This window comes from Simochromis diagramma, unplaced genomic scaffold, assembly GCF_900408965.1.
Source record: "Simochromis diagramma unplaced genomic scaffold, fSimDia1.1 OVJJ01000334.1, whole genome shotgun sequence".
In the NCBI taxonomy this organism is placed as follows: Eukaryota; Metazoa; Chordata; class Actinopteri; order Cichliformes; family Cichlidae; genus Simochromis; species Simochromis diagramma.
This window is the reverse complement of record NW_024386764.1, coordinates 4,670,609-4,698,511: the sequence shown is the minus strand read 5'-3', so window position 1 is coordinate 4,698,511 and position 27,903 is coordinate 4,670,609. Positions and strand designations below refer to the sequence as shown.

General features: G+C 41.5%; 1 long non-coding RNA gene across 1 annotated transcript; it reads left to right on the top strand.

Annotated features, from left to right (window-relative positions):
* Window positions 1-27,903, top strand: LOC120734002. Its single transcript, XR_005695945.1, has 3 exons — window positions 1-246; window positions 11,113-11,213; window positions 21,406-27,903. It is a non-coding gene; the product is annotated as an uncharacterized LOC120734002 (long non-coding RNA).

Genomic DNA, 27,903 nt, shown 5'->3' with positions numbered 1-27,903 from the left:
CAGCGCTCAATCCCAGCGAGTGCAGGCATCACTGAAGACCTGACACCGGCGGAATCGGACGTTCGCCGTCCTCGGCGGGACTCACCAGGTGTTGTGTTATGCAAACTTCACTGCCATCCGATGACGCTGTCACATCCCGTCGACGAGAATGACCCCTGGCTTTGTCGGAGGAGCACACTTGGCCGTCTCCAAAACGCAGAGTCACAGGGGCAAGACAATAACGCCCAGAAGTTATAGAAATGAATTGTAAGTATCGACAAAATTTTACTTCCCGTCTTCTATTCGCTTTAAAAAAAATACGATGATAACAATCCTGAAACTATTTTATTTTCTGTTTGTAGCCGACTTTGCTTTTTCTTGATTACATTTTTGTTGTTTTTAGGATTTGCGATTGCATGTGCCACTTTTGCGCCGTTTGCTTTCGGTCCCTTTCTTTTGGTTTCCAAGCAGAATTAAATACATATTTTTTAAACCACTTCATAGTCTTATTTGACTTTACCTGATGCTCGGATGGTGTTTGACTTCGCTCATATTTCTCCTCTTTTGACGTTCTTTGCGCAGTCTGTGAATTTGCTCATTGTGAATGTGGGGCTGTCTCAGCGCAGGGCCATAGCATGAAATATAGATAAAAAGCACAGGGTAAACCCGCTGACCCCGGGCAGGCAGGCAGACAGACTGTGCAACCGGTCCGCACGGCTCAATGAGGACAATCGGGGGTGAGAGAGGGGAGGGAGAGCAGCAGAAGAAATAAATGGAGTACTTGAAGCGCACTGAAACAGCGCTGCACTTCACTTCAGCCCGCGGGGCAGGATAAGGGTGGATCTTCAGTAACGTGTTTTGTCTGTTCAAATGTGATTAAACAAAGAAAAATTATTTTAAAAAGTACTTTAAAAAAAAAAGGTAAATAATTATTGAAGAGGCTTTTTCTACTTAAATTCCAGCAAATTGAATTTCACATTCTGAGGTCACGTCACTCATTGAATCCTTTTATTGATTGGAAATTAGGGGTGCTGGGGTCAGGTGGGGGTGCAAAATTTATGTACAGGCAGGAGTCAAAGCAAAAAAAAAAAAAAACAAACCAAAAAGGTGCCTTCAGATTGTTTTTTGTGCTTTACGCCAAGGCAGGGGAAGGGAGGGAGAGAGTAGGGGACCGGGGCCATTTGATGTTTTCAAAAGGTTTCAGATGGCTTTAATTAGGACCTATAAAAATCTGTCTGCCCCGTTCTCTAAGGTAGCGCTGTGGAGTACCAGAAGGGAGGGGAACTGGCAGAGGAAGAAAAAAAAAAAGAAAGAAAGAAAGAAAAGCAAACCGACACAGAAAGTCGCTTCAGCAAAGGATCGTCTAATCAAATTTTTATAACCCTCCTCTTTTCTTCTCCCTGCTTCCCTCCCTTGCCTCCCGCCCTCCCTTCCTTGATGCTGGTGGTATGTAGGCAGCCCTCTTTGTCTGGCTGCTGTGTTATCCCCCCCCCTCCATCCCCTACCCTCCACCCTCCACCAACCTCAAACTAACTATTGCCTACAGTTGGTCCGACCCCAGACACCTGAAGGCTAGACATAATGATCAAGAGAAGTTCCAGTCTGTCTGGAGCACAGCCAGCGGTGTTTAGGTTTTCTTCTTTTTCTCCTCCTCCTTTTTTTTCTTCTTCTGCTGGCGCTTCTTTTGCTTGCTCCTCATCCACAATCAGCTCACGCTATGTTTGAGAGTTTGCGTTGGTGTCTCTGTGTGTGTGTATGGCTGGAGTTATGTTGGTTTTTTGCTGCTGTCACTGTGTAGCATATATGGATATTGGATTGACTGTGGGTGACTAACGGAGCTGCAGTCTCCACGCTGAGGAGACATCAAAGACTTTTTCTGTGTTCTATTATATATGTGTGTGTGTGTGTGTGTGTGTCTTTAGCTATGCACCTATGTATATAAGGAGCAAGATTTCGGCTATGTTGATTGGTGAACATCCGGAAGTTTAAGTTCAAATAAGTTATATCACCTGGCTCTTTTAAAATTCATTACATCGATCGTGCTCGATCGCTGTTTTTCTGTACCACCCAGAGGAATTCTGATGCAAAGCAACATTTATTATTAATGAACAGGAACTGGGTCCTTTGATGTTAAAACAACAAACATAACATATAATTTCTGCACGATGATTCTATTTTTACCATCTCAAGGGCTTCAGACGAGGCTGCGAGACGTTGTTCATGGTTTCAGTTCTGTTGACTCTGTCGTCTAGTCACCGAGGTTATGACGAGGTAGCATCTGAAGTCTAGCAACACGAAATGCACAACTCCAATTAGAAGTTGGTGGAAGATATTTCAATATCTCTATATCTTTGACACAGTCATTTATGGAAGTGTCTTCCTTTTGCACATCTTTGTTTTGTCGATGTGCGGTGGTTAGGGATTATATGGCGCGGCTTATAACTGGATAATGAGCTAGCTCGCTTTATGGAAAATGGCTGGTTGAAGTCTTTGTTGGGCATCAGTGGAGATTGTGGTTGAATGCGGCACTTTTGAGTTGTTTTTCCCATTTTTGATGAAGTTGTTTGTGAGAACATTATCCTTTTTAGCAGCTGGACTGGCTCTAACAGCAATGTAATCTCCCCAAATGTGACATTTTGAGGAGCAAGTGCCTGTAAAATGTACACACAGTTTTCAGCTGAAATCCTGCTACTTGTCTGTGTGTGTATTTTCTGAAAGCTGACTGTGTATTGTGGAATCAAGAAGATTGAGGTTGCCTCTTCTTTCGCCACCAGCCTTTTTGAAGAGGGAAGTAATAAAAAGCTCAATGGGTGCAACAGGCTGTTCTTCCCGCCCTCGTTTTGAAGCTGTCTACCTGGAGATGAATAGGAGGCCCTTTGTAATGAAGGGGGAGAAGAAAACATTTTATTAAAGGCTCTGGATGCAGGAGGATGCGCTATAGCTTGTAGATGGTGCATTTGTGTCAGGTTTCACAGTTGTACTGCCCACCAAACAATGATTTATTGACATATGAATAATTATTATTTAAGATTCTTCACGGGGGTACAATTTCCTCGATATATCAACATGATGATCACGACTGATGGAAATCTATTAAGCTCCAAGTAGGTGAAAGGAGTATTATGTAAACATTATCAAATGATTTAGTTAAATCCTGCTTGAGCACCTTACCTGACAATGACGCCGGAGAACCACAAAGCCACAGAGTTTTCGGTAACCACCTTTATGTGTGAAGGAGTGAAGTCACAGTCAAAAATGGCGGAGTCATTCAATTACCGGCGTCCCCTTTCCTGGGAAAAGTCCCGAGCTGCGAAGAGGTTAATTGTTTTCAAATCTCCATCTGAGGGGAGAAAATGGGTGAACGGGAGGGATAATTGAGCTGCTGATAGTTGAGTGGGTTATGGATTACTGTGCTTTTCTACAGCAGAAAAAGGGAGGTGACCAGGAGGGGAAGGGGGGAGAAAGAAAAGGGAAGGAAGCGGTGTGAAAGGCCCGTGTTATGCGATGCAGCCGCAGGGGTCGTCTGGCCCTTCTTGGGAAGAGGAGAACTTCAATCCTGTTTAACCCGTGAGGTGACCCTTGGCCCCTCGCATACTCCCGCCTGCACCAGGTGCAAGCCCTCACTGCTGGCAGCTCATGCACACACTGCAAGCTAATTTTTCACACACTCTGCAAGCACTGGGGGAGAAGCCATATGAAAATGTGGATCCCTTTTCACCTTTCCACCCCCCCAAGCTTCTTTTTCTTCATGCCATTCTATTGTCAGGGGTTAAAGTTACAACCAGGATGGGAGGGGGGAGCTAGAGCCCATCTTTCTTTCTCCTCTTGTAAAATGTGTTATAACTAAGAAAACGGGAGCCAAGATGATTCGACGTGATGTAATAATCACAAGAGTGTTAATCAGAGGGATGTCATGTATAATTACTGCAGTGTTTGATAACACCGCAACCACCTCGGGCCATTAGCGAAAGTTTCCTGTTATTATTAATGGGCGTTAATAAAATACAAGAAAACCAGCATGGAGCAAGCCCTTTGCATGGCCCACTGGTTACAACACTGTAAGGTTAACGAACCAATTTACATACTTCCAGCTACCATCTGGGTGAAGTGACAAGGCAGACGCTCCCTACTCTGTGCTGTTGCGTTATGATGTTCAATATGGAGGAATGTGTCAAGTCTGAGTCTATTTCTTAATTGTGAAGTGAAAATCAGTGCTGTAGAATCTGAGCTGGCTGCTTTTGTTGTACGTGTTTAATTTTATTTGAACCCATTTACACATAGCTGAGCAAATGTTGTCAATTGTACCCCCAATCTCTTCTCTTTTGGAGGGGAAAAAATAAAACGGTGTGAGTGGTGTCTTCTTGGCTTCAGGCAATGAGAGTCTTGACAGGGGCGAGCCGCAAAAATCACTAAAGATGATGCTGGAGACTGGGAGGAAAAGAGGATTAGTATCTGTCCACCATTCTACCATTTTCATCTGGGCGATCACATTACAAATAGAGCCTTCTCCAAGCACAGGAACAAAATGAGGTCTGTTGGTGATCAATAAAGCAGTGTGAAAGCAGAGGGATGTTATTAAAAAAAAAAGAAATCAAAGGCTCTGGCTGGCATGGCCATCATCTCGACCAGTCTGCTGGAATCAGATAAGGGAATGGAGCCTTGCAGGATGGGATGTTTGGCCTCTGGGCAGCTTGAGATGACGAATATCCCTGCCACCGGCACCCATTGCAGACTGATTCCATCTGCAAATGGGCAAAATCAAAATGTTTTAGGATCTTTCTGGCATCTCTCAGATATTGTAATTGTGAAAGAAAGGCCGTAGGTAAAGATGAGTAAATAGGGACCCAGTATTTAATCCCAGTGCTGGATGTTCGGGAGAAACTACGCAGTTATTGCTGTAACTCCGCTATTGTCCTCCATTGGATGATGGCTTTTTACCTCATGCTTCACTTACATGATTTAAAGAATATATAATCACGGCTGTTTTCCGATGACAGTGTGTCAGAGCTGGTGCGAGTGTTCGTCTCAGATTAGCTCTTTGTGCCACGAGGAGAGAGGATAGGCAGGGTGTGGGGTGGCGGAGAGGGGCACAATACCTCCACAATCCCAGTTGAAAGAAATCATTTGCACAATTTTATGAAAGCGGTATTTGTCCGGTTGGATGGTTCTATCAAAGCCCAACAGCCACGGTGGAACGTGATTTTTTTTAAAAAATGACGTGGTGAGCTACAAAGCCGGCAACATGTCGGGTTACAGTCATTTCTCAGCTGAACGCTCTCCAGGTAAATGCAGATAATGCGCTCTCGAGTTTCTCTTTCTCTTTCTTTAAGAAGTCTCATTTCTACAGATGGCTCTGAGCTGACACCGTAGCTGCCAGAGCTTCTGTTCTCAGAGCTAAGCTTGCACAAAATTTATGTAGTGAAGATGAAAAGACATCATGGCTACACACTCTACGCCTGTAAATTAATCCCTGGAAAAACTAACTTGGAAAAGCAATGAGTTTCTTGTTCTTACAGTATTATCAAAGCCCTTTCCCCCCCTGTACTCACGCCACAGATGCTCTTTATCTAAAACACTTCACAGTCTCACTTTTAAGACTTTTCAGTTTGAATAAGATGGTAGTAAACTTTCATGAGAAAGGTAAGTGTGCAGCAGATGTAACTAGATGAAGCGTGTCATTTCTTTGGAATTTGTTGTTCACTTGCAGTCATAAAAGATGACTGGCTTCTGCCCCTGTTTGTCTTCAGTTTCAGAACCCCCCTCCCCATCCCCAACCCACCTCCCTGCAGCATTTCCTGGTGACTCACTTCTCTTCGAGCCATTTATGCTTACAAACTTTGTGAGGATGAACCACGCAATTCTTGCGTTTTATTGTCCACGAGGGACCATTGGGCATAATGAAGTTCTGTTTCCCAGCTTGAGTTTGGGAGGCTCATGATTACAAATGCTCCTCTCATTGTCTCCCATCATCTCCTCCCTAATTGAAGACAATATAACGAGACAATGGGGTCTCGCTCATCACTCTGCGTCAATGGCATGCTCTATGGAACGTGCCAGTCTGTTAAAAGCGCGGTAGTGGAGGTGGGCGGCACACATGTGGATGGATACTTGAATGTGCATGAGCTTGTTTAATTTGGACCAAGAAGAAGATGGACAATTAAACTACAGCTCCCAGTGGGGCTGTTCATTTTGGTCAGCTTCCCCACGTCATGGCTGCCTGCCCTTGTAAACGCTCCTGGATATGTCTGGGTTCATGCCTTGGGAGGGGGGAGTTGGGTTTGTGGGCGGGAAGGTCTGTCTCTGGAGGGTTGTCTCAGACGATTAGGACAGCCAAGTGAAGAGAGTCCCTGAGAGCCTGGCCCCCTTCACCTCCCTAATATACTCTGAATAAGTTTGTCTATACCGTGCGTTTGTTGTGGTGATGGAGGCGGGTGGGGGTCGTGTCTGGCCATGGTTTAGTAGTGTTTGTCATCTGCCCCTTTGAGGCCTCTATCGGCTTCTTTGTCTGAGTGTCAGACGTGCAATGTCAAACGCACAATGTGCCTGTGCAATCAGGGCGTATTGGGTTAGGACGTGACACTGGAATTCATCTTCTTTTTTTCAGTGTTGACAAAATGCAACTTACTATTTCTCCCATTAGTTGTTTTTTTTTTCTTAATATAAAATTTTATGCTTACTTTATGGACAAAAATCCACAATTCACCCAAATACTGATATAAAACCACTTCATAACAGCTGCCGCGTCAGATTTTTTCCCCCCTCCGTTCTTTACTCACATAACGCATTTTTAATGTATTTCTGTAAATGACTTGCAAGACATAGATATAAAGGGACTACGAGGATATTCTCAGAATATTATCAGTTAGAAGCATATTGTTATGAGTAAACAGTTGGCTTTGTTATGAGTCACTGAAGATAAAAAGGGAAAAAAATTGCTATGTTAAAGTGGTGCACGGTTCGGAAAAATCCCTCAAAAAAACAAGATGAAACCAAAATTCTTCGCTAATCTATGAATGCTGAAATCAACCAACTCTTTACGGCTTTTTTTTTGCCCCTACTAATTTGAACAATAAGGTGTTATGCTTTTTTTCCCCTTTTCCCCACCACTCTTAATCTTGATTTTATGTGTGGTTTCTTGAAAAGCCAACTGAGAGATGAAGGAGAGCTGATGCAAGCCTAGTTGACGCTGTTGTTTCGGTAACTTTTAGAATTTGCGGTATTCGAAAAAGATAAATTGAAAAGTCTCGATTCATAAAAAAGCAATCTGTGTTATGCCTAAAAGCATTAGCAGAATTTCCTTTGAATCGAGGCTTAACACTCGCTTCATAGCTGTTCATACAAACAGTCCTATTGTTTGGTGGCTACACAAATAATCTGGAGACCAGTTTAGTGGTCTCAAAGGTGTCTCTATGGTTTCACACAGTGCATCTCTGTATGAAATTTGGAAGAAAGATTCATTCATCTCAGCACAATGACTAACATAGAGGGCACTGAGTCCCAGCCAAATATCACAAGTTACATTGAAAACAAACAAAATGGCCTTGCTGTATACTGAGGAGACAAAACGTCCCAATGACTGATAACAGCTCTGCAGGATTTGGGCGCTGTGGGAGAAATGGCCTCTGAGGCTTTGCATTCAAGTCATTTGGCCATTTGGAGCACCAGGAAATGACACGCATTCCTCATTCCCAGTACCAAAATAAACTCAAATCTAGCTTCCTGCTATTTGTTCACAATTACTTTTTCAAATTTCATTGATAATGACTTTGTTAGAAAATGTGAAATTGATGCAAAACACTGGTCTTGTGATTAAGAGTTATTATTTCCAGACAGCTTTCTACCATAACATAATGTTCTGCAATATATATAGTTGTATGGTTCAGTAGTAAACTGATATAAATGGTTGTACAAATCTACTGTATCTTAATAGAGTGACAGAAGATGCTCAACATTGAACAAAAGCAATCATGCTGACTGTGGGAAACGTTTTGGTTTTCTAACGTAAAGCCTGCTACTCGGTCTGACTCAACACGGGACCCTGCAATGACTAATCACATGACAACTTAACGTTGCTTCAAATGTGCACGTTGTAAGAGTGTACCTTCCTGCTCTGCAGATGAGTAAATTCATCAGGAGTTTTGATGACACCCAGCAAGCTGTTCTTGATCACTTTAGCCAATGCAAGCTTTACACAAGTGGCAGTTTTAGGCATCTCTTCCGTTTGTGTGCATTTGACAGAAAAAAAAAGCTTAAAAATCTGCCTAACCTGATTTTGGAAGCTTGAACATTTTACACTTTATTTGACTGCGCCTTAAGGTGTATTAAACCCATTTTGCATAAAGATTTTTTTTATATCTATAACAGGGTGTAAATAAACACAACAGTGGCAATTAAGGTGTGTGTTTCTGAGCAGTTATGTGTTTGTGTGTAACTGTTATCTAGGGCTCAAACTGACCAATAGGGAGATTTTCTTTGGCGCTCCTCCTGTATCCCCCTGAAGATGAGGGAGAAGAGTTGTGATACCAAAAAGCTGCTATTTATTCTGTGTAATCTGACATACATGTTAGACCTCCAAAATTAGATATCCCTCCAGGCTCTTGAAGTGATGAGAAAATAATGCAATTTATTAGAATAATGCTTACACAAAAACAAATGTAATAACTCCTTTGTTTATTTCCTTCCCTCTAACTTTTTTTTCCCGTTGGAGGTAGAAGAAGAAGGCAAATCCAGTGTTGATGATCTCTGTGTGGGCAGGAAGCCTTGAAGGTTTGCATCATGTCTGCCACGTTCTACCCGAGGGCATTCCAGCTTTCTTACACGCTGAAATTTGCACACACACAAACAGACGACGCTTGCGCACGCAAGCTACCGTTTTCCCTCACAGCGCAGCAGGAGTCTGTCTTCATCTGTCCTATTGATTAATGAAGCAGGCGCAGCGGGTGTCGGAGAGAGGCAGGAGCCTAGATCAAGGCTGTGAGCTGCATCACTGGCATAGTCACGCCACACAAGTGCACGCGCACAGGCGCTCGTACGCACACATTAGCGCGCACTTTCGCTGTCTCTGTCATGTTCTCTCTGTGTCTGTCACAGCAGACACCGTAGACACAGGCGGCCGTGACACACATGCATACTGAGAGACATGACACACTTGTCATTATAGCTCACAGATACGCCACACACAAATTCGCTCACACACACACTCGCTCAATGAATTAACGTGACTTGGCTGTGCCGGTCGCCTAAGTTGGAAAGGCGTTTTCTATAAACATAATGTTTGTAGATTAGTTGGGGTTAATGATCCACAGCCTGTGTGTGTGTGTGCGCACATGTGGGTTTTTGGCTAAGTGTAAAAGGTACTGCTCTACTGTGCTGTCTCCCTCACTTCCAAATGAGACATCCCCCAGGCACCATTACAAGAGCAGTATTTATGCTATTAGGAAACTGGGTTCGCAGCTCCAGCAGTGGTACCAGAATGAAACGGCTAAAATTATGTCTCAACTAACCTCACTGGGCAGGGCTACTATTTTCTTTGCATAAATGAGAAATTGCGCATTGTGTACTTAGAGGCTATTTTTAAAAATGCCCTGTTGGAATATCATGCGCATTATTTCTTAGCCGCATAAATGCAAAAGCCAAGGAACAGAGCCATTTTTCTTCTTACCCGCAAGCATTGGCTCATTCAGAGTAGAAATAAAGATCACAACTTCTCTTTTCTATTTTTACTTTGTGTTTTAAAATTAGCCTCACTGTTCAAACCAGAAATAGACCTTTTGTAAAGGCTTTCTGTAAATTGGGATTGGTGGATTCACTGAGGGTGTGGTCCCTTCCAGCCAACCTTCCTTTTTTCTCACAAATGGTCTCTTCTGCAATGCTGAATGGACAGATGAATAAGAGCAAATGACTGTCAGGCCCCTACAATTTTTTTTATTTACGTCCCCCCCCCCTTCCCAAACCTGCGCTTATCCGCCTTCGCTCCCTCCCCTTTCTCTTCCCTGGCGTTCCTGTTGAGGCATGCCTCCATCCCGGCCAACCAGCATCATTCAGGTCAGGGTGAGGGGGCAAAAAGAGACGAGGGGAGGAGGACAAACAAAGGAGCACTGTTACTGCCATGCTAGAGAGCCGACACCAGACTGGAGGGGTGTGGTTGGAGGGGTACAGACGGAGAGAGAGAGTGTGACTGAGGAGGTTTATCATTAAGAAAAGAGATTAAAATGAATGGGAGGGGAGCAGGGGTGTCTGCTCTGTTCACAGTAATAAAGAGGACAAGCAGTGCCAGTCTTTTTTTTTCTACACACACATTTGGCACAATCTTAGCTGTGTGTGTTTGTGTGTGAGTGAGTGAGAGAGAGTGTGATAGGGGAGGGATGGGGGTGCATTGTTTTCTGGCTATTGTACAATATTTGCTTAACCCTCATGTTTTATCTGTGCAGCTGCATGCTACAAATGAGATGCAGAAAAGAGTGTGTGCATGTGCACAATAGTGCCTGTCACAGCTGTTAGCAATTTCATCACACACATGCACGCAAACAGATTTTTCTTTTTATAATGCTTGTATAAGTAGTACAGCTTAAAAAAATCTAAATGTAACAATTACAGGTCAAACAAGTCAAGCCGAGGAGAGGAAAGATGAAATAGACAAAGTTAGACAAACTGTTAGTGGCTAAAACGATCGTCATCGTCATCATCATTGCATGGCTCTTCCACTGGTTGCCAGTCAGTGTTTCCTGACCCCAACTTGAACCTCATTTCCATTTCCACTGATCTTTCTGCTGAGTTCTTGTTCAGTATATCTCTTTTCTTCTGGGTTTTTCTTTTGTTCGGTTACTTAAAACTTTGGAATTCCGCATCACAAAACATATCTCGACTTCAAACACTTGCAGTTTTTAGGTCGTGAATTGAACCGATTTCTAATCACTTATCTTGTTCTTTAAATTCACTGTATGCCATGAGTAAGAAAATGGTTACAGATAACTCAATTACACGTGAAAGCTGGTACTCCATAAGGCCCGTCTGCTTTGTGGAGAGTTTTATTTATTTATGGGTTTTGGGATTTTTTTTGAGTAGGCTCCATTCCAGTGAAACAGTTTCTTAACTGTTCGTATGCACTTTGTTTTTCTTCTTTTGCTCCGTCAGGTCGGGAAAAGAGCTGGAACGAGAAGAGGGGTGCTCACAGCGTTAGCCATCGATGCAGAGTGAAGGAGCGGGTAGAGGAGCAAAAAAGACAAGTGAAAGAGGTAAGGGAGCTCAGTTTACTCTGGAGGGGGGTTATATATTGTCTTGTCTTTGTATCTGTTACCTTTTCATTCAGTTGCCTGAGTCAGCTGTGCACCTGGGGTGAGTTTGATGTTTGCATGTTTTTGTGAGTTGTTTGAATGTGTCTGTTGTATGTATGTATGTGTGTGCATGTGTCCCTGGTGTCAGACCCCAGCCACCATTTGAAGAACACATCATCCTGTCTGAGTCATCAACTGCCTCCCGATCTTCATTCCCGTCTTTATCTTTTTTTCCTCTAATGATTGTTGCTCTCTGCTGATGAGAAACCCACCAACACATCTGTGTATACTGATATTTATTTTAGGAATGAATCTCTCAGAAAAGTTGAAACTTCCTGAAAATGTTGTTTGTACCTATTAATAGTAAAAAAAAAAGAAAGTATTTTCTTAAAATTCTACAACTATTTAAAAATCAATGTCTATTTGTATGAAGGAACCATTTCGATCCGCACTGAAGAAAGGTTTCGTGGAATTACAAAGCCTCTTGCGCCGCATTTCCATTTCACGCCGTGCAGATTTGACTCTTTCTCTTCAGCGGCCATTAGACTAAACAGTCCTCTTTTCAGGGATGCCACCTTCGCCGTCTTAACTGCGTTTCAGCTGTTCCCGAAGTGAGCAGCCTCTCGGAGAGTAATCTTCTCACCCTCTCTGTGTGAGGCTGAAGGCAGCACTAAATCATTTTCCACCATGCAGTCATGGACAGAATGGCTGCCACCATGCACAGATAGGGGGATGGTTAGAGAGGAGAGGCGCCGAGAGGAAAAAGAAAATGTTGTTTTTCTCAGTTCTTGCCATCCTCTCTTCTGATGAGACTCTCTCTTCTCTTCTACATCAGCCTTCCACCCAGACTTTACAATAGCAATGTGTGAATTGTCTTCCAGGATTTATGTATCTAGTCCATTTTTTTCTTATTATTTTTAGAAAGGGAAGATCCATATTACTTGAGATGTATATGAGGATTTTTACCCGCCACTATTGGTACTATTACATTTACTGTCCTTGATTTCATTTATCTTTTCGGTAATTGGTTGAATTGGAGGGAACTGAACCTGGAAATCTTCTGGAATTGGGGGTTAATGTGTGTGCCCTTCCAATAAAAAACTGTTTCTCCACTCATCATATTGCCTTGTCCAGCAAAGGGATCACCACTTTAACATTACCTATCAAAAAGGTTCCTTACAAAAGGCAAAAAATTCAATTCAGAATGCTTCACTTCATTTCACATCAGCCTGATCCACCTTCTCTCTGATCTCTCTCTTAGTTGCTCTTACCTATTTCTCCTAACTCATTTTGGTTCTTTCCTTGTTGAATTGTGTCACTTGTGTAGCTCTTCCATTCGAGCTCGCACTGCTGCTCTGACCTGATCTATTTTCTACAACCACCACCATTTTAAAGGACAGGATATGATGATGAGGATAATTTTGAAAGCTATTAGTTCGAATAGTTAAGGGGGGTAGAGCGTTGGTTTAAATAAATGGGAAGCTTTCCTCCAAGCGGTCGTCGGAATTCCAACAGTAATCAGTTGTAATTATTGCGCTTCCTTACTTTTTACATGTCTGTCCAAATCACTCCAGCTGGACCAGAACAAAGTGCTTTAAAATGGAAGTGGTTTTGAAGCTGTTTCAAGAGGGAACATTATTCTTCTGATGGATGTGCTACGCATTAACCATCTGGGATTTTGAGGGAAACGCCATTGTTTTAGGTTACTGGTCAAATGATGCAAGGAAGAAAGAGAGGAAAAAGGTGAAGGATGTTTTAAGCAAATATCCAGACATGCCACTACCCCCCCCCCTTTCTTTCTTTTTTTCTTTCCTACCAAGTGTGTCTGCCCTCTGCTTCTGTGGAATAGGACCTTTCAGGAGCAGCCGAGTCTATCTAAGCTGGCTTTAAAAGCCGCAGGACAAGCACCAGCATGGTTCTCTGTCAGTGTCCATTTGTGTATAAGGAGGTGGGCTGCCACAGTGTGTCACAAGGTTTCATATTTCAAATATATGAACGAGAGAATGACGGCCAAATGAGTCACTCCGTCATGTCATATTGATTCAACGCAGGACTCTGGGACAGAGCGAGTAATTGTCAGTTTCACACTCACGCAAAATAATCAACACATGATGGACAATAGTTTGCAGCGGTGCGGGGAGGTGAGGGGCTTGGACACACTGCATCGGAGGCGACCATGAAAGCCTAACAGACAAGTGTCGAAAATGGGACCATTTTTATCCACACAAAGAACTCCTCAAAACAACTTGCTCTTTTTTTAAAACCATAGACACCCCGTCACCAATAAAACGTAATACGAGGAGAATTCTGAGGATTCGAATGAGAGCCTTTATTGAGTTTTAATGGAGAATGCTGTTTCAAAATGGATGGATGGATGAAAGATTGATTGGGGGGTGATGATCAGGCAGAAATGGATAAAAATTAAAACAAAAGAGGGTGAGAAGATGGAACAAGAAACAAGACAGGAAGAGGTTGCTGGAAAAATGTCAAAGCAAGCATGGAGAGTCCAAAAGTAGACAAGAAGTAAAGAACTGGGGGGGGGGGGTGTCCGGGGGCAATGCGGCAGTGCCTCTAATGTCTTTATAAGGTCATAAAATACTCCACTTCCTGGCCTCTCTAATTGTGAAGAATGGGATGGAGGTGGAGGGGAAGTCTCAACTCTACCTGCCTACTAAATGAGTCCCCTAAATCTGCTCTTGGCCTTGGGAGGTTTCTATAGGATCGCTATGCCAGCAACATGGACGCAGAGGGGGGTGATTTCTGAGAAAGTCTATGTTCTGATAGTCTTTATTGCTCTTCTCTTTAAGATTAAGATAGAGAAAGACAATGTAGAGAAATGCAAAGGAAGAAAGAGTGAGTAAAGTACTGCAGCCTGTTTTAATGATCTTTTTAGAGCTTTCTCATCCAAAAATAAGTGAATGGAGATGCGTTGAAAGGAGGGTTCGAAGAAAAATCCAAACAACTGAGAGTAAGAATGTAATGTACTTACATACAGTTTTTCAGAGAGAGAGAAAAAGAAAAAACCTTGTGAAGTAAGAGTGAGAAAGAAAATAGAGGTGGAGAGGCAGAAGATTTTATTAACTCTGCAGGGATAGACTGTAATGGCTATACTCCCCAAAGTAGCTGTAATGCTGAACTCTTAAAAATGTGAGAAGTCGCTCTTACCATCGCTGGAAACGAAAACATTTTCATTTCATAAACTGTTTGTCTAAGGGACCCTGCCCCAACCTCTAACCCACAAATGAGCACAGTAATGAACAGAACCTTCACTGCAGAAGAAAAGTTAGTTATTTTACAGTCTAGTGAAAGGTACAAACTAAACTTATCCCCAGATAAGCTCAGTTGTTCTTGAAATTGGGAGCCATTAATATCACTGTTTGTTTTGAAGTGAGATGGCATACATTTGAAAATAGCACCAGCTTTGGAGTATGAATAAGGAAAAGATATATATATATATATTATATATAGCTTTTTTTTTTTTTGGTAAAAGATATACAGCTTTTACCAAAATAAAAGCTGTAGAACAATGTACATTTAGATATGTAATATTTAGGGAAGCCAGATGTTGACATATGTGATGTAAATTAGGGTTGAAAGACAAAAGCTATATTCACAGATTGAAATAAAAACAGAATCTTACACAGTCACAAGCTATGTATGTTTTTTTTAGTGTAATTTGTATATCACTAACAGCGTGCTATCATGTGTCACTGCTGTGTTACCCACTGCCATTGAAAAGAATTTAAACTCTGCTATATAACAATCCTTCACCATCACCACACATTTGAATCTTCGTGGCTTTCCCTTTTTCGTTAATGCAGCCTATATACTTGATATTTGAAATGAATGGTAATTTCAGGCATTGTGAATTTGTTTTTCAAAATGTAAAATTCCAGTCTTAATCTCTGTCTTTTGTGAGTGACTTATGAGTTTCTAAGCCGTGCGCCCAACTTTTTGCTTATTATCACGTGGGTATGGATCGGGGAGGGGGGTTGTATTGTGACTAAACTTGCTACACTACAGGAGCTGTATAACAGTTGCCTTTTTTGTTACTGGGGTTTTATCAGTGGGTGAGAGAATAAAATGGAGTCAAAGGCAACCCCCTAAGCTTTTCATAATGCGTTCCGAGAGGAGACAAAGGCCCGTATTCACTGCTGGGTGTCGATAAGACCTATCATTAGGCTGCCATTGGAGGTATTACTGGCACACACAAACACACATATACGGAGTGCAGCAGGGCGCTTACTTCTGCACCCTTTCTCTCTTCTTTTTCCCCCCTTTTTTTTTCTTAAAAACACACACATAAATATTCCTATGCGTGCCAGAAGTTAAAGAGGCAGCCGGGCTCACGGTGAACCGAATAAAGGCAGACGAGTGGACCCCTGCTGCTTCCCCATCGCAGCTGAATTCACTCACATGGAGGGGACATCCACTCGGCTAGACGTTGCGCAGCTGTAATTTTGTACATCTAGTAGCAAATGCTAAAAAATATTTTTTTTAAAATGTATATATTTTGTAATAAATCTATCTAAGCTTTATATGCTCTAAAAAGAAATAGATGCCATTACATTTATAAAAATTGGAGAAAACCAAATTAAATAACAATAATGTGTTATTTTTATTTATAAAGCTTGTTTAAAAAATGACTTACAAAGGGCCAAACCACCTTTAGTCCTCTGATGCAATATTTAATTTTCAAAAAGCACGATCAAAATAACTTGCAGCTTTTTTCACTGATTATTAATGCTCTTCTGCTCTATGTGCAGCCCCCCCCCAAACAAACAAACAAACAAACAAACAAAAAAACCCAAAAAAACAACCCACTTGTGTTTGCGTTAAAGCGGCAACACATTGGTCGTGTTTCGAGGTGTACTTTTGTGACAAACTCCTACCAAATGCTTAAAAGCAGTTGAACAACCAGTGGAAACTGCCTGATGATCAAACTCCTTGTTTACAGTAGTGATGTCGTTGCTCCAGAATGAATCTGTTATTCACTTACTAATGATAAAATGCTACACGTAAGTACATTTACTTAACTAGACAGGTGTAAAATTAGGTGCTGAGGAGGAGTTGGGCTTCCCATTACTGTTTTCCCATATGTGCGTGTTTGTGTGTCTGAGTCTGAGAAGGAAGATGGCACTGCTGTCTAGTTCCTAAGTAGATGATGGACTGTAGCTCGTATTCCCATTCCCTCTCATTAGCTCGGCCCCTGAGAATATATGAGGTTACTTACCTTCCCTTGCTCTCAGTTCGTGGCCAAACGCCAAGCGTCGGATCAGGGTCATTAGCCTCGCTATTTGGAACAAATGGCCTTCGATAGTATCTCAGCTATAATACAACAGGAGCAGATTAACCCCTTGATCCTTGAAGGATAGCATGTTGAACACATTAGGACGAAAGCAGCGATCAAGGCGGTGATGATGTTTATTTTTACTATCATTATTTGTCTGTTTCTGGCCTCTTTATTCATGTGTTCTTTGGTTGTTTTGAGGGGATTTTTTTTTCTTATCTCTCTCTCTCTCTCTTTTTTTGGTTGTTGTTGTTTTTTGCAGCAGATTTTGACAGTTGGAATCTCATTGCATTTCAGCTAAACATCACAGCTGTTTGCCTGAAAACAAAAACCACAGAGAGAGAAGTGGGCAGACGATCAAAGCCCAAGGAGGATTTGTCTGGCAGATAGAGGCTGGGGCTCTGCCTGCGTGGACTCTCTCAGCACAAGGTTGCCCCCTCATATCGCCAGCTTGAAAATTAGAGCTCACGAAAGGGAGCAATGCAGTCACAACAACCTCCTCCCTATCGCAGTTGCCTTCTTAATACATTGCGCGTGTGCGTGCGTTTTCTTGTCTTTTCTCCTTTATAGCCAGGTGCCTGACACTACACAGTTTTTTAGTGCAGTATCACACCACTCGTAGTACTGTAAATAATTCACCTGACTGATTTTGAAACCCTTCGGATTTGTTATGAAAAGAGCCCTCTACGGGAAATTTGGGATTATTTCCAAATCCGTAGGTACAAAAGGAGATAATCCATGACTTGTTTGTGTTTTGAGCCGCCAAGGGAAAAAAAATGCAGCATGCTATATGTTTATTTCTGTCTAAGGTCACCAAAACCATCTTTCCATAAGGTTCCTTATGAGGTTTGTGGCCTATCGGGGAGGGGGGGGTCTTCTGATGTCTGTTTTGAGCAGAAAGACACACCCAGAGGATGGATATAATTAAGACTAGTGCCTTTTTGTGAGTAAGGAGGGTGTTTGTATAACTGCTCTGGGTGGTCTAGCACTACATGTCTCTACCAGTTTTATTACAAACAGACACAATGCGGTAAGAACACACATGCATTCTAAGAAAGCGGACAAAGATTAGCATGTACTGTGCAACGTAAACATACACGTGAAAACAGCCATGTCGCTGGTTTCCTGCTTCCCTGGGACGTTGTTTGAGCATGGCACAGCAAATTTAAAAGAAAAAAAAGATGACTTGATCAAAGCAGCGGGCAGACGTATGTGACGTTCAGGGATGTGCACTTAAAATAACGCTGTTGCTTTACAAAGATCATCACATAGCTAACTTTAGCTTCGCCCCAACCATCACTTTGGCAGTGAATAGAAGCCAGATGATCCAGAAGGGGATCATTTATGTACATAAGGTACACACAAAAACCATAAATGCTACTCTGGAGTAGATTGAAATATTTTATTTTCTTAGTGCAATTATGGAGCTTAATGAACCTAAGACAAAACCTAATTAAACTGTTGGATTTTTCAGTAAAGAGCCCTGGTAATTGTTTGCATTTATATAATGCTTTTCTGGTCTTAGTGATCGCTCAAAGCACCACTTTGTACCAATAGCACATTGGGTACAATGACACTTTGATAAACACATACACAGATACACCCACATTTTTGGCATTTCAACTCAAGGGAGCCCAATAAAGGCTAAATTTTAATTTAAGACTTGTGACTGAAATGTACAGTTCGCTGCTTTGTCAACTATCCGATAAATCACTGTGGAGTTTAAAAACTGTCATGCTAACTAACCGCTTGATGACAAACTATATTAAGGAGGAAAATCAAAATATAAAGAAGTGCTCTCAACCATTTAGGTCCTCCGTATAAAAGTTAAAACGTCTAATTAACTCTTTTAGAAACAAACTCTAATTTATTCAAGGCTTTCTTGTACTTGGTGGAAAACAAAATGCAATGCCAGTCAATCCCACAACAAGGGCTTTTCTACCAGTCACTTCTGATTAATAGCGTCTTCTTGTTAACACATAAACACCGCGTCTACCATCAGACCCTCAAACGTCCGTTAATTTGCAGCTTTTTCCCCCCTTTGTGTGAATTGGCTCATTTAGTCAGCAGGGAGAATGCTGATCTTGTAGCATTGGGTTTGAAAACACATGGGTGGTCCTGCTTTCTTTCTGGGGTTTTTTTCTCTTCCCCAAATGTACTGAGCATAAATTTGTGACTCCATATAGGGACTTTAATGATGAGAGTACTCTCCAGGGTCTCGTGAGTCTGCTTACTGGAGCAATAAGAGGGAGATGGCAGTAAGAGAGGTGGAAAAAAATACAGTGAAAGAGAAATGGAGAGGTGGGAGCGAAGCAACGCACCCTTAAAAACAGTCCAGACAGAAATAGTAAATTGCATATTCTCAAAGATGCAGGAACTGCAAACGGGTAGGAGGGATTTCTCCTTCATTTGTAGTGAGCAGCTTTCCTCTGCTGCACTGTTTCACTGTATTTAACATCAAAGCAAAGTATGAACAATTGAGGCAATTTTTCATTTGGCCAAGGTCAATCATTGTTCTTTCTCTGGGAATGTAGATCTGGCTGCGAAATTCAGAGGAACCACATTTCACTGGCAAGTCTATTTTAGCAAGCCACCTTTTAACTAAACCGCTGAACATTTTTGTGTGTGTGTGTGTGTGTGTGTGTGTGTGTGTGTGTGTGTGTGTGTGTGTGTGTGTGTGTGTGTGTGGTTTAGATTGTACATGTAATTATAAAAAATCTTCAGGTCCATTTATTAAAGCTGCATTGTGATTTTTTTAAAGCATAGTTTTAATTAGAGCTGTGTCTAGACTGCTTTTAATAAAACCTGTGACTTATGTATGTAATATAAAAGGAAAAGCAGATACTGCATACAGTAAAATGCCACATTTGAAATTGACCTTAAATTCTGCTCGCAAATTTATACAACCCTGATCCTGGATCAGATTCAAGAACCAAAACTCCACTTGCCATGTTTACATAAACAAAAAGTGGAACTGGTTGACATATATATAGTAAATGCTTAAACACTGAATATTTAGACACAGAGATATATTTAGACCTCAGCTCTTGTACTTGCTAGATCTAACCACGGCCACATGAACTTTCTTGCCAGGAACCAAACGGTTCTTGAACCAAAGAATATAAAGCTAAAAAGGACTCTGAGGGACTGGTTAAATCTATGAACAGCAGGCAGCTTAAAGAAGTCATTAATACAGCTAAAGTAGCTTAAAAAAAGGCATTTATGAATATGTCTTCCATGGGAACTTTGATGTGCTTTTTGACCACAAATGAACAGGCAGCTTTGAGAATACACAGAGTGACTCATTATTTGTCTCAATGGGAGTCCAAATGGCACTTGAATCAAAGAAAACATCAGGGGATGCAGAGAGGGAGGAAAAAAACTGAAAAACACAAAACATGACTCACTAATGAAGAAACTGAGTAGATGCAATTTTGAAAAACTACAAATAATGTAGTTTATGGTAACTATGTTTAATTTCTTGGTATTGTCAGATGATATTACCCAGTGCCCACATATGCCATTATTAGCATAGTCATAGTTTCATATTCTTTGGATGACTTCTTCTCGTTAATTCGGCTTTTTGATTTGCCAAAAGTACAGAAAGTAAGTTCTGTAAAATGTAGGACTGGAGTTGAATTATCAGGACCAACATCTAACCACACACACACACACACACACTGTACACTTGAAACAATGTTAACACAACAAAACACATTTTTAATTTTTTTTTTCTTTTATTCAAAATTCCCTGATATTGTTTAAAATCGAGCAAACCAGAAGAAGAAAAAGGGAAAAAAAAGTATAAAAACATATTAAGCTTACTATAAAAATATTAAATTATTTATAGGTTTGGCTGAATTTTACAGAGTCAAAGTCCTTTTTTCCCCCCACCTTTCCATCTGGTCAACCTAAGATTTTCTACTCAAAAATTCTTTTTGATAATTCATTCTGCCTCCGTGCACATCCCTCTCAGCCCTGGTGTGTAGAAATGTCAGACACCAAGATTTATAAGGCGTTACATTCCCTGCCGTCATAATGCTGAAATTCTTTCATGTTGTGGGCATCACATAATCACTGATATATCATCTTTAGTAAAACACATGTAGGGGCTACCCCGGCACATGATCACAAGCAGGTTTCTTTTTTTTTTTCTTTGACAGACTCCAAAGTGACTTCAAAAAGGCTCGTTCCTCATATCCGTGATATCGGGATTCTTGTACTTCAGGCAACAACGTACTGTCTTTCTTTCTTTCTTCTTTCTTTCTTTTTAAACACTTACTTTCAACTCATTTATTTTCTTTCTTCAAGATGAATCATGTATTAATGTACACACATGCTGGCTCTGTGTCATTGTTCCTTAAGACCACCCAGAGTGTTTATATGAATCGGCTCATGAGTGGGCTCTTTTTTTTGTACATAAAAAATTGTGTTGGTTCTTTTTTTATTTTTTAGACGGGGTTTGGTGACGTGCTGACATATTACACCTAATAGTGTTGACACATCTGTCTGCGATGTTGAATCATTTACGACATATTTCACCACCACAAAAATATTTTTGGAAATGGAGGCATATATAAACTAGTCAGTGCGAAAGCGTCGCAGTGGATAATAATGCGGGAAATAAAACCCCGAAACACTGTGTCGATTGCAAGAGTGTGTGTGTATGTGAGTGTCTTCCTTTTTGAATGTGCGTGCATCTGTTTCTTTGTGATTCATTCACGGAGATTACGCATCCGTGTGTGTGTGTGTGTGTGTGTGAACTCCTGCGAATGTGTGTGTGTGTGACATTTTAATGACAAGCTTTGCCAAACAACACCTGAATTTATCCTATGCTTTCTTCTCTGTTTGTTTTCTGTCCAGGTCCAGACTTGAAGGAGGCACGCAAGCACAGAGACACACACATAATGGCACCTAGAGGCTGTCTGCGGTCTACCACCACCCTACCACACACACACACACACACACACATATGCATGCCAGTTACGCTAAAAATCTGAACACTGAAGGAGGATCATTATGGCCTCCTTCAGGAAGAAAACAATGTTTTCTAGTTTTCTTCTCCAAGGAGAGAAACATTGACAAGTTATATTCGAGAAAGCTACAGAATTCAGTCATTTAAAGAGCTTTGCAGTTTCCAGTACCAGCACTGTTAAAAGCTGTTTTTTGGTTTGATTTAATGCGAGATGTAAAAAAAAAAAAAAAAAAAAGCTTAAATGTCAAATTTAAATTCTCACTTTTTTTATTTCTAATTTTCCAAGTCTTTGCTCATGTCATATCTCATATCATTTGCGATTTGTCCACGTGTGCACCTGTGCTTATGCCTGCTTCGTTTTTCAATTTCTATTTTCATCAGTCAAAACCCATCCACACAAGTCAAATTTAACAGCTGCACCACATATCCCACAAGCCCCCTAACCCACCCTGTGTCCCTCCCAGGGTTCCCAGCATCCTGCTTTGCACACCCTACCAAAAACCCAGGCATGCTGAAATTACAGTGTGTGGAGGAGGATTGTGGGAAAGTGTTCCTTCCCTCTAACTCTGTATTTGCCCTTTTCTGTTTTTTTCTTCATTCTGCTACAGTTTCGGACGTGTTCGGCTTAGTTTGATGTTCGGTTAAGTGTCAAACCGAACGTTAAGTTGCAATTTGCATCAGCAATAAGGGTGACTAAAGTTCAGCGTGAGATTAACGAGGCACGAATGTGGCGCTAAATAAGATTGACCCTGTTGTATTGATTAGTCTACGGCTAGGGTGATAGTCTGTCCTGTTCTGATACCGTCAGGGAAACGGCGTGTTTGTGCATTTTATGAGCTTGCACGCACACAGCTCATTAGCATACAAAGATTAATTAATTTGGTTTGATGTTCTGTTCAGTATGTCTTCAGAATGTCACACTGAGGTATGTGTGTGTGTATTTATACTACAAACACACTCAAATGTAATAGGATTTGTGTGTTGAATTCAATTTGAGAGGTTAATAGAAGTAACCAAGAACAGTGTTGGACATAGAGTTACACACGATCTGCTGCCAGCTTGCAAATAACTGTGATTTGCCAGATAAGACCAAGTAGTGTCAGCTACAGAGGCTTGAACTTGTATTCAGCAGAAAATCATTGGATTATGCAAAGTGCAGTGCTCCTTGAATCAGTTGTGGCATTGTGCTCGCGGTTTGTAGCTTCAGGTTAACTGAAAGCACCGCCCTCGCACCGACCGTGTTCCTAACCAGCTCTAATGATACACCCCATCAGTTCAGCTTCGCCAGCACCGGGGTTAGCTTGGTTAACAGTCGGCTGAGGTGAAGCGTGAGAGTGTGTGTGTGTGTGTGTGTGCCAGCTATTAAAGCACTTCAGAATCAGAGTGGAAAGGACTCGCACTGCTAATGGACGTGTCTATTGATGTTCCCATTTAGCGGCACACTGTAAACGATAGGCCAATGATTGTGTTCAAGACGGAAGGAGGTGGAGGAGGATTGAGAGCTGTTTGGCTGGGCGATGATAATGACAAAGAAGGTTATTATTTGGCGCCCCATGGAGTCTCTCTGGGCTTTGTGTGTGATGGGGAGTAGCGAGAGAGGGTGAAGAGGTGCACTCTTTCTCTCTGTCTCTGTCTCTCTCTGTCTCTCTCCCTGCCTACTAGCTATTATTCCTTTCTCACCCCCCCCCCCTCCCCGTCCACTCCTCTCATGACATTACTTACTGCAGCCAGTCTACATCCATCTCTTTTTTAGCATCCTCCTCTATTTCTCTTTTCTTTGTTGCTTTTTTCCTTTTTTAACTAGATAGCACAGATAGCTGTTGTGACAGTAAATATAAAATAACAGTAAAAGAAGTCAAAGACAGAATAATGCAGCAGTGGCAACAAAATAGTTTCTCTTTGTAAATTTTTTAGGATAACAGGTTGCAGTTAAAATATTGATTTTTCTTTTCACACAGCTGTGTGTGTGTGTGTGTGTGTGTGTGTGTGTGTGTGTGTGTGTGTGTGTGTGTGTGTGTGTGTGTGTGCGTGCTGTCAGTTCTAATCACTGTGTGTGTGATGAATATGAAAACAGTCAGGCTGCCTGCAGGTTTGGCAGGAGACCACCTCCAGCTGGACTCAGACCCCTACTCAAGTGTGTCTGTGTGTGTTTTGTGAACGGGGTTGTACAAGTCAGCTTGTATCTGTCAGTGCTGTGACAACCTCAAGAGGACATAACAAACAAACCCCCAAAAAACAGTTATATAAATAAAACACTGCAAAACACAAACACACAACACTGCAAAACACACAACAAATCAAAATCCCACTAAGAAAATTCATCAAGTTTAAGCGGCTTTAATAATTGAATTTGATGCTTTTCTTATTTATAATGTAAAACTATGCTATATAAGCTAGAATGTATTGAGACTGGATTTAAAAGGTAAGGTAATGCTACTTTTGATAATGTCCTGTGTTACATCATCTATCCTTACTTGCTTTTTGGGTTTAAGCAACCTAATTCTTTCCATTCTAGCTTGTCAGTCCTTTGTTTTATGAGTATTTGTGTCTCGCTTTCTTTTGCACTGCTGATTCTCAGGCCTTAAATATTTAGTTTGTCCCAAAAATTGGGAAATTGCTGTGTTGCAGCAGTCAAAACATGGGGGAAAAAACCCATCTTATAATAATAATCACAGGGTGAGACTGCTTAGAAAGGTTGGGGGCAAAAACACTAAAAAGATGCTTAATTAACTAGCAATTAGCCTCAATAGACTCAATAGATTTATTTAGTATTTAAAGTTGGAGCTTAAAGTAGAGCTTAAACATAATAATGCTGATGCTGTGGTACGAGCTGGTAAAGAGTCTCTTATCTGTTTTTTCATCAGTGGAGCTGAAACACATGTTAGGGGAAGGCGTCAGCTGCATGCCTGGTTAGTGGACACAAATATCTCATCAGTGTAGTAAAAATCCATCTATCATTCTGCGTGTGCACACGTCTGTAATCGCAGGGCGGCAGATAAAGAGGGAGATGCCATTCCAGCTGTGAGGGGACAGCGGAAGTCAACACACACACACACACACTCAATCACACAGAGCCGGAGGCGCGTGAGCAGGTGAGCATTAAGTCAGGCAGCTAAACAGATCACGTCGGGGTATGATATCTGCAGACAGGCAGACAGAGGAGGCCGGTCTGTACCTGCAGGCAGAGAGCAACAACTCGCAGCACCCTCGCCAGGAATTTCCTCCCCCTCCCGAGAGAGAGAGAGAGACATGGAAGTGAAGGAGAGAGACGGGCATTAACTGGGGTTTCCAATTGTGTTTTTATGCATATCCAGTTTCTTCAAGCTATTTAACCCTAAACCTGAATCCATTTTTTTTCTTATGATATTTTAATCATTTACTGCATGTGGGTGAGCTCCAGAATTCTGGTACAAGTAATTTCACCCATTAAGGCCTTTAGAAATGTTACCATGAACATTTTTGTGTTAGTAGTGTACTGAAGAAAAGTGGATAGTCCAAAATATATTCCTTTTGTTAACTCACAACCGATAAGAACCACACAATCTGAATTGAAATGTTTTTTCTTAGTTTTCTTAGTTTCACATCTCACCAAGAAAAAAATCTGTGTGTTCCTCTGCCAAAATAGGCATCAGTAGTAACCTTCTACACTAGTGAGACAAAGATCGAACGAGAAGGGTACAAATCTTACGTAGAGAAAACGAATCCTAAACCTTATGGTTGGTGACATTTCAGCCCAACACTTATCTTTAACACCATCTGATGAAACTGTATAGACAGACATTACAAAACTCGATACTGTGCTATTGGGTGCAGTCAGTTCTTTTGTTGTTTTTCGAGTAATTTAATCACCTCTTGCAGATGCCTTTCTGGAATTACAGGTATGTGGTTTTTTTTTCTGTTTTCACAGTACTAACTGTGAAACACTGACAGTATCCATTACACCAACTTGTTCTACAAGTTTCTGTATTGCTGGCACTCCTTTAAAGCAGTTTTGTAACAGTACTTTGTTTTAAGTCTGTTCAACATATGTGGTGGTAATCTGCGGCATCCTGTATCACATTCATACTGTGGTCTCTTACTCTGGACCACCAAATAGCGTCACCGAACCAACTGTGGGATGCGCCGTTGCTCAAGAGAACGTCAGCATTAGTCATTAACTAGAGAACCCCTTGAGTCACTTCTCCAGCTTGTGCACAAATATTATTTTCCCCTTTAATTTCCTCTCCTTATTCTTAACGTTTGCGCGGCCCCTTTTCAAAAGCTCTTTATAGCTTATAGTTAACCTAAAAAGAGAAAAAAAAACCTCCTGAAATTTTCACAAGTCTCAAATCTGCCTCCACCGCATCCACTTATCTAAAAATGTTTCAGTGGTTAAATGTCAGAGCTGTCTGTGCCATTAAGGCCAGCATGTTTGAAGGAAGGACACCCATGCCAGCCCTCTCCCTCCTCCCTTTTCTGTCTCTTCTTATTCCTCTCCCCACTTAGCTTTCTCATAATGCTCCAGCACAACCCCCCCCAACCCATGCTGGTTTGAGGGCTGATGTGCAGACCTTGTCATTCAGATTAGGGCCACATTGTCAGCTCAGGGCCCTTCTCTCTCTCTAGTTGCATGTCCCAGATCTTTCTTCCTACTGTCATCTTCATCCTGCGGCCAGAGAAGACCTTATAAAGCTACATTCCTTCTCATCCACTTCTGTCAATTCCAGCGCTGTCACTCAAATCACTGTTGTGGAGAGTGAAAAGAGACCAAGTTAACGTGTCCCTCGCAGCAAGGACTGTGCTTTTTGGTCCAAGATTGGCTGTCATCAACTAACAAATGAGTTTTATTATTACTATTATTATTATTATCATTATTATTATTGCTCGGGACCTAAAAGCTTCAGAATGCCAAATTAACACATGCGATTTAAAATTCTTCACAAATGAATACTGCTCATTGTTTTCCTGCCTAACAGTAAAGACAGAGCCATCTTGCTATTTTTAACTCTCTGTTTTCTGTGTAAAAGGAGTATGTGGCATGCGATGAGATATCCGCCACATCAGCTTAGTCACTCCTTATCCTGCCCTGGAAAAGCGTCCCAACAACGTTTTTATCGTCCGACCACATCTTGACTCACTGCCACAGTTGCCGTCACATCGTATCTAATTACTCCAGCAGCTCCGTGGCATTTGATTTCTGTGCTTCTCACAAACCCTGCAAACTTGTTTTTTGTTTTGCTTTTTTCTCTCTCTCTCTCAAGTTGATTCAGCACTGTGTAATAAAGCCATTGATGCAAAATGGTGGATAGTTTCTTTACTGTTTTTAGTGTAAGAAGAGGAGGAAAGAAAAAACACCCCAGTCTTTGGCCACAGCGCCACATCATAGCGAAATGGCAGCCGCTATCGATCAGGGTGAGTCGGCAGTTTCATACCCGGTGTCTTCCTCATCCTGCAGCTTGCATGAAGCTATTCAGGCATGCTGGGGCCTCTCTAGACACCACGCCACTGTGCTTTCAGTAAAATATATGCCAATTGGCTGCAGCCTCCACCCAGGTGATACGTTTACTAAAACCCACTATGAGTCAGGAGTTTCAAGATGACTTCCCTTTTCTAACTGTTATTTACCAAGGAAATGTTTTCTTACACACTGACGAGTTCTTTGGTGTAATAATGACCATGTGGCATGGAAGTCATTGGTAAATGCAGCTCTCCAGGCTTGATGGAAAATGTTCTTCTACTAAGAAATCCAAATAAATGGGTTTAGTGAAAAATTATTCTTGCTTAAAGAAGTTCAGCATATATTTTAAAGTCTTCTTTTATACCTTTCTAGAGGTAGTGGATGTAAAAAAGGAAAAAAAGCTCCAAAAAGATGTGAAAGATGGCAGCATTGTGATTAACCGAACCTTTAAAAATAATGTTTTCTTATAATTTATCACTATTTATTGTCAGTTTATATTAACTGGAAGTTTGACTTGAATAGTATTAGTCATCTGATTAGCCTAACTGGAAAAGATGGTATAATTCAGGTTTGCTACAGTCATGACCTTGTCAGTGTTACTAAGAAAGGGAGGTTTGGTGAGAGAAGAAGAAAGAAGCTTTTCCCTCACAGAGAGGATATGCTCCTGCCAAGCAGACTGTCATCCCCAGTCACCATCAGGTCTCTGCTTGCCCCAGTGAACATTCAACGCTGTCGGTGAGTTTGAGCTAAATTGAAAGAAAAAAAACCATCGACCGTTGACTGTACCCTGTGGCTAGGCTTTGTCACAGAAAAGAAGGAAAGAACACATGCAGAAATCTTTGCACAGACATGGTCTTAGAAGGGGTGGGGCTCACAAGGAACGCATCGTCCATTCTCCAGAAACACAAAATACTTGTAACTTGCAAACCACAGCAAAGGTCACAATCAA